The sequence below is a fragment of the Camellia sinensis genome, chromosome 14 (genome assembly GCF_055761805.1).
Source record: "Camellia sinensis isolate YWXY chromosome 14, ASM5576180v1, whole genome shotgun sequence".
Lineage (NCBI taxonomy): Eukaryota > Viridiplantae > Streptophyta > Magnoliopsida > Ericales > Theaceae > Camellia > Camellia sinensis.
The window spans coordinates 30061372-30067534 of record NC_138974.1 but is presented as its reverse complement, the minus strand read 5'-3'; positions in this window follow the sequence as shown (position 1 = coordinate 30067534).

Genomic DNA, 6163 nt, shown 5'->3' with positions numbered 1-6163 from the left:
TTTCTAATTTCAGCAAAGAAAAGGAAATTCCAAATGGCATCGATCCCAACGCCAACAGTGAATCTAACGTAAAAATACTACTGTCATACTGAGTACTACATGGAATCTTATTTAATAAATGCACTAAATACGAAAAAAAAAAAAAAAAAAAAATTTGGTAACAAATTATCAAATTTTACGCTCGTTGGATGTTTACTCATACTAAGGTTATTTTTCTTACTTTTAAGAATTAGCATATTGTCGTACTATGCACGGGTGTAAAAAATTAATTACAAATTAAATAATATCAAAGTTGTTGTTTGAAATATATAGGAAACAAATTTGAATTGAATTTTTTTTTAATTATATTCACAAGGATGAAGGTAAAATGTAAGAACAAATTAAAGCTAAGAGATAAATGTCTTGTAAAAATATACAAAAAAAGTATTTTTTTTATTTAAAAAAATTATCCACATGTTAGTGTACCATATCCACGGTCACTATTTAGCTTAGGTAACTTAGATCTTAATCCAAATGCACCTTATATTTCTTAAATTTTGTTTAATGTTTGGCATAACCTATGTAACGGTTATAAAATTTTAGATTATTAACTTAAAATAAGTTGTAAATTTATTTGGTGCAATGTAATTTTTGATAATTTATATAACATTTTTATTATGTAAATATCCATAATGTCTCAAAAGTTATTACTAAGACGAAAGATATAAGACTCTTATATTCATATGTATTCAAGGATTTCAAATAATTTTTTTAAAAAAAAATACAAATTGTAATTTAAAACCTTGTATTTTAAGCCAAATAAGCTATAAAAATATCAAATAAATTATAATTTAAAATTACAACTAAATAATCTTAGTCACACAATAAAACGAAATATAATAAGTACAACATTATTAAGAAAAAAAAAGTACCAACTATAAAATTTGAAAAATTAAAAGCAAACCTTACAAAAAAATTTAAAATTTGAAATCATGGAAACTACAAAACCTAAATGCATAAATAATATTATAACCACATGCAAAAAAGAATAAATTTACCATGAAAATTTATTACTGGCTATGTTACAGATAAGTATGCACGTCTTCTCAATAGCCTCTGTCATCCGTATTTACATTTGATGAACATAGATTTTAAACTATTGAACCGCGACCGAAAATATTATAAATTTATTTTAAAATAATGCACTTAGATTAAATAAGTATGCAATAAATTTAAAAAAAAATAACATAATTGTTAGATGCATAATACAAATAAGAATGCGGGAGATTAAATATTAGAAATTGATCTTAAAAAAAAATAAAAAAAAATAAAAAATAAAAAACATAAACTTACCATGAAATTTTTTATCAATAAAATTATTCACAATTGCTCCCATCACCAATAGTTACATTTGATGAACATCGTCTCTATTTTGACTTGAATCCAATGAGTGCAAGAGCAAAAATTTATGAAATATGTGAATTACTTCCCATAATTTGTAATACATACTTTTTAAATTGATTTGTTATTTCTTTTTAAAAGTCATAAATTATAAGAAAATTATAGGTAGCATTTGGCTTGTATTTAAAATTATGATTTAAGTATGGAGTTATATTTTGAGTTTGTGAGTTTTGAAATTATGATTTGAAAAGATAAAATTTGTTTGGTTATTAGTTTTGAAAAAAGTTTTGAATTGAATTTCGAGTCAAGTGTGAAATTTTTGAAATGAGTGTTGAGTTTGTGAAAAGTTATTTGATTATGAGTTTTTTAAAACTTAATTCAAAAACTTATAACTCATAACCAAACACACAACTTAAAACTCTATTGAAAATTCTATTCAAAACTCATAACCAAACTCTTTTTAAAATTCAATTCAATTTTTTTAAAAAAAATTGAAAATATTTTTTATTTAAAATATAAAAAAGAAAATATTATTTGTTAACAAAAATATTCAACTAGTGTTTTAAAACTACTTTTGATTGTATATTTGATTGGAATTTTTTTAAAAATTGTTTTGCTTAAAAATATCTTTATTTTTTAAAAATTACTGGAAATTTTTATTTCAATTTTTTTGGTTAATTTTAAATAAATGTCTAAATAATTTGTCATTTTGGTCTTAAAAAAATATTTTATATATTTAAAAAATATGAAAAACAAATATACTTTTTTTTTTAGATAACAAAAAAAAAATATTCCGGTGAACTGGGCGGACATTCGAAGTATGGTTGAGCAAGAAATCAAAATAATCCGTAATCCGATCCGATAGGATTGGATTGGTTTTTTTAATTCGTGGTTTGGTTCTGGATTAGAAATTTAAAAATCCGCAAGTCATGGATCGGTTTTGGATTGAACCTCACGATTCTCGATTAGAACTGATCCGAGCCGTATATATTTAGTCTTTACTTATACCATATACCCTCCCACATTATATGATTTCTGGTTTCATATAAAAGGAAAACACTAACCTTAACGCCGCTCAACTCACTCAACCTCACACTCTTATCTCTCTCGCTCTCGATACTCTTTTTCTCTGCCTCTTCTCTTCCTCAGGCACTCTCCAATCATCATGCATCTTCGATCATCCATCTTAGATCTTCAACCTCACACGCCGCTCACTTACTCACTGCCTCTCACACTCACATCTCTTTCTCTCGATACTCTCTATCTCTTCTCTTTCTCAGACACTCTTAGATCCTCCATCTCTGATCACCATCCATCTCCGATCATCCATCTAAGATCTTCAACCTCACACGCCACTCATTCACTGCCTCTCACACCCTTATCTCTCTCTTTCTCTTATTTCTCAGACACTCTCAGATCCTCAATCTCTGATCATCATCCTTCTTAGATCATCCATCTCAGATCGGTAGTTGTAGCTCTCTCTCTCTATATATATATATGTGTATATATTATATTTTGTTTTTGGGGGAATCATGTTCTGTTTTTTTATTTTTCTAGCCTCAAATTTGTCACATTTTGATGAATAAATCTATTTGAGCTCTCTTTCTTTCTCTTGGTGAGCTATTTCTCTCTATTGATCTGTAAAAAATCTCTGTTGATTGTTGATCATTGTGTGTGTATCTCAAATTATTATTCATCTCTGTTGATCATTGTTCATCTCAGGTTATTTTTCTGTTTTTATATGGGTGTGTGTATAGATCTGTGAAAAAATCTCTGTTGATTGTTGATCATTGTTTATCTCATATTATTTTTTCTGTTTTTATATGGGTGTGTGTATAGATCCGCTTTTATCTTTCGATTTTTATCTATTTTTAAGTAAGAGATACCTATACCATTGTTTATTAATTAATCTGTATCATTGTTAATCAATCTATTTGTAAGTAAAATTTTTTATCAATCCATCTGTAAGTAATCAATCTATCTGTAAGTAATCAATTTGCCATACTTGTATCATTGCTAATCAATCTATCTATAAGTAATTTTTTTGTTATATAGGACATATCTGTTTTGTTATTTAATTATGGGAATCCGTGGTCCTAATCCGATCAAATCCGTGTTTAAACAGATTGGTTCGAATTGGTTCCAAGATTTAAATGGATTGAATTGGTTCTAATTTTTCAGGAACCGTAGATAACGGATTGGCCCTGGTTTTATCCCAATCCGGACCAATCCAAACCATGCTCACCCCTAGTCCGGAGGATGTTCGGGGAGACAACTGGGGTAGACTCAAAAATTTAAAAACTGTTTAGGTGGATGTCCGGGTGGACGGTCGAGTATATCAAAAATTCAAAAACTCTTTAGTTTACCAAACTAGTTTTCAAAATGTGTTTTGAAATTGATTTAGAATCATGATTTGAAAACTATAATCAAACAGAGAGTTGATTATTAGTGTGGAATTCTGGTTTGAGAATTAAGAATTAAACCAAACACAGCCATATTGTTTTTAATGGTTAGATGGCATATTTTTGAATTCTGAAACGAGTTAATATACTTTCTTTTTAAATTTCATAAATCGTTACATAGTTATATCATTAGATTGTTGAAATAAATCAGTATACTTTTATTTTAAATCATTAGGTTGTTGAAAAAAAGTTACCTAATAGAAGGGTTTTTTTTTTTTTTTTAAATGATAATTTTAGGAATAAATAAAAAATAATCAAGAAATTTAGTATGCAGGTTTGGAAATAAAATAAAAATAATAATAATTTTGATTTGTTTTAAAATTTAATTTTAAATCTTACCATATTGAATTTTGAAAGGCGCATCATTATAAAATTTAAAATAGATTTCTATATTAGTCATAACATACATAACGTGACCATATGAAAGGTTTTTATAAATTTTAGATTCTATTGAATTGTTTATCATTTTTATGGCACATAATTTTAAATCTTGAAATGAAAAAATATATATATTTAAAAATCATGAATTATGGAATAATTATATTTTTTTTATGATCATAATTAGATTTTAGTGAATTGCTTTCATATTAGTAGCGCACAAATTTAAATTTTAAAATAATTGTGCATACTTTTTTTTAGAAGTTGTAATTTATAGAATAATTAGAGTTTAATTGTTGTGGTTAAATTAGAGTTAACCAGTAGACTTTTTTCAAAAATAAAAAATAATAAAATTTTAGTGAATTGCTTTCATATATAGTGGCACACAAATTTAAATTTTGAAATAGTTGGACATACTTGCATTTTAAAAGTCGTAATTTATGGAATAATTAAGACTTTATTGTTATGATTAAATGAGAATTTAACCAATAGATATTTTTTTATTATTTAAAAATTTAAAAATCATAAAATTTAGTTTGAGAGTTTAGAGCTCCCACAAGACTTATCATTAAAAACTCCATTTTCCTTAATATATATATATATATATAGATTAGCTATTTTAGTTATTTATTTTATTTTTATATATAAAAAGAACATAAAAATATAGAGAGAATACTTAATTTTTTATAATGATTTTTTTTTTAAAAACTATTTTAGGTAGTTTCTAAAACAACTCTAAAAGTGTCCATGAGTACTAATGCTGGAAGGAAAAAAAATTACATTAGAAAAAGAAAAAAAAAATGGCGAGGAATCTCTCGATTCCAATTTTTTTTTTTTTTACATAAAATGACAAGTTAAAAATTTATATTTTATCATAGACAAAGTTTAAAATATGATAAAAATGCATTTAATTAAAATTCTACTGCTAGAAACAAAGTAAAATCCATATATTAAACTACATATAAATCATTTAAGTTAACATTGAAATAAACATGGTACCAAAAGTGGGGGAGAAAAAAAAAAAAAAAAAAGAAGAAGAAAAGAGAAACCATCATGGGGGGAGAGAGAGAGAGAGGCAGCACTCAGACATGAGATGATGAAGGTAAATGGTGGGTCATGGTCACTACTAGTAGTAGATCTAAGATTAACAATGAGAGATATGATCAGTGGCTGAGCACTAGACAGAGAGAGAATGAAAGAGCTATAGAATAGAGAGATGAGAGATTATGGATTAAAATGTTCAACTTATCATTTCACAATAAAAATTTAAAGGAAAGTACATTAGGTATCAAAATCTTTTGATTTCTCAAAACATGTAACTTATTTAAGGGACTTTAGTAAAAAAAAAAAACATTTTTTTTTTTATTTATTTTTTATTTTTTATGAAATTTAAGTGTTTTGATATGGATAAAAAGTATCGTGTGATATTCTCTTAATTTGGCCTTTATTATTTGACCTTGAAATGAAGGTCGTTTCTAAAACATTTTTTCATCACAATGTACTCTTAACAGCACCATCGTACTTTGAATTTTCATATTTAGACTGGGGATCCAAGCTGTCTCTATATTGTCTCACTTGTGATTTGGGAAAAAAATAAAAATTCACCGACAGAGAAATAATTCGAATAAAAAAAAGATTAATAGATTTTGTGAAAATAAAGAATTTAAAAAACCCACAATGCAGAAGGCCATTTTACTGCACACTGCCCATCCTGAACATTCTTTAACCACTACATGAAAGTACTCCCTTGTCTATCTGCCACCCTTTTAGGAGTTGGAGCTTGGTTGAAGGCAACTCTATGAAGTCAAATGAAAGTTCAAAGTTGGTTGTAGGTTGTACCTAAACCTTTTCCATCAGAAAAGTACAAGTCAAACTAAAAACAAAAACAGCAAGCTTTCCAATTGATACAAGTCCACTTGAGCAATAGCTAACCAAAACATCAA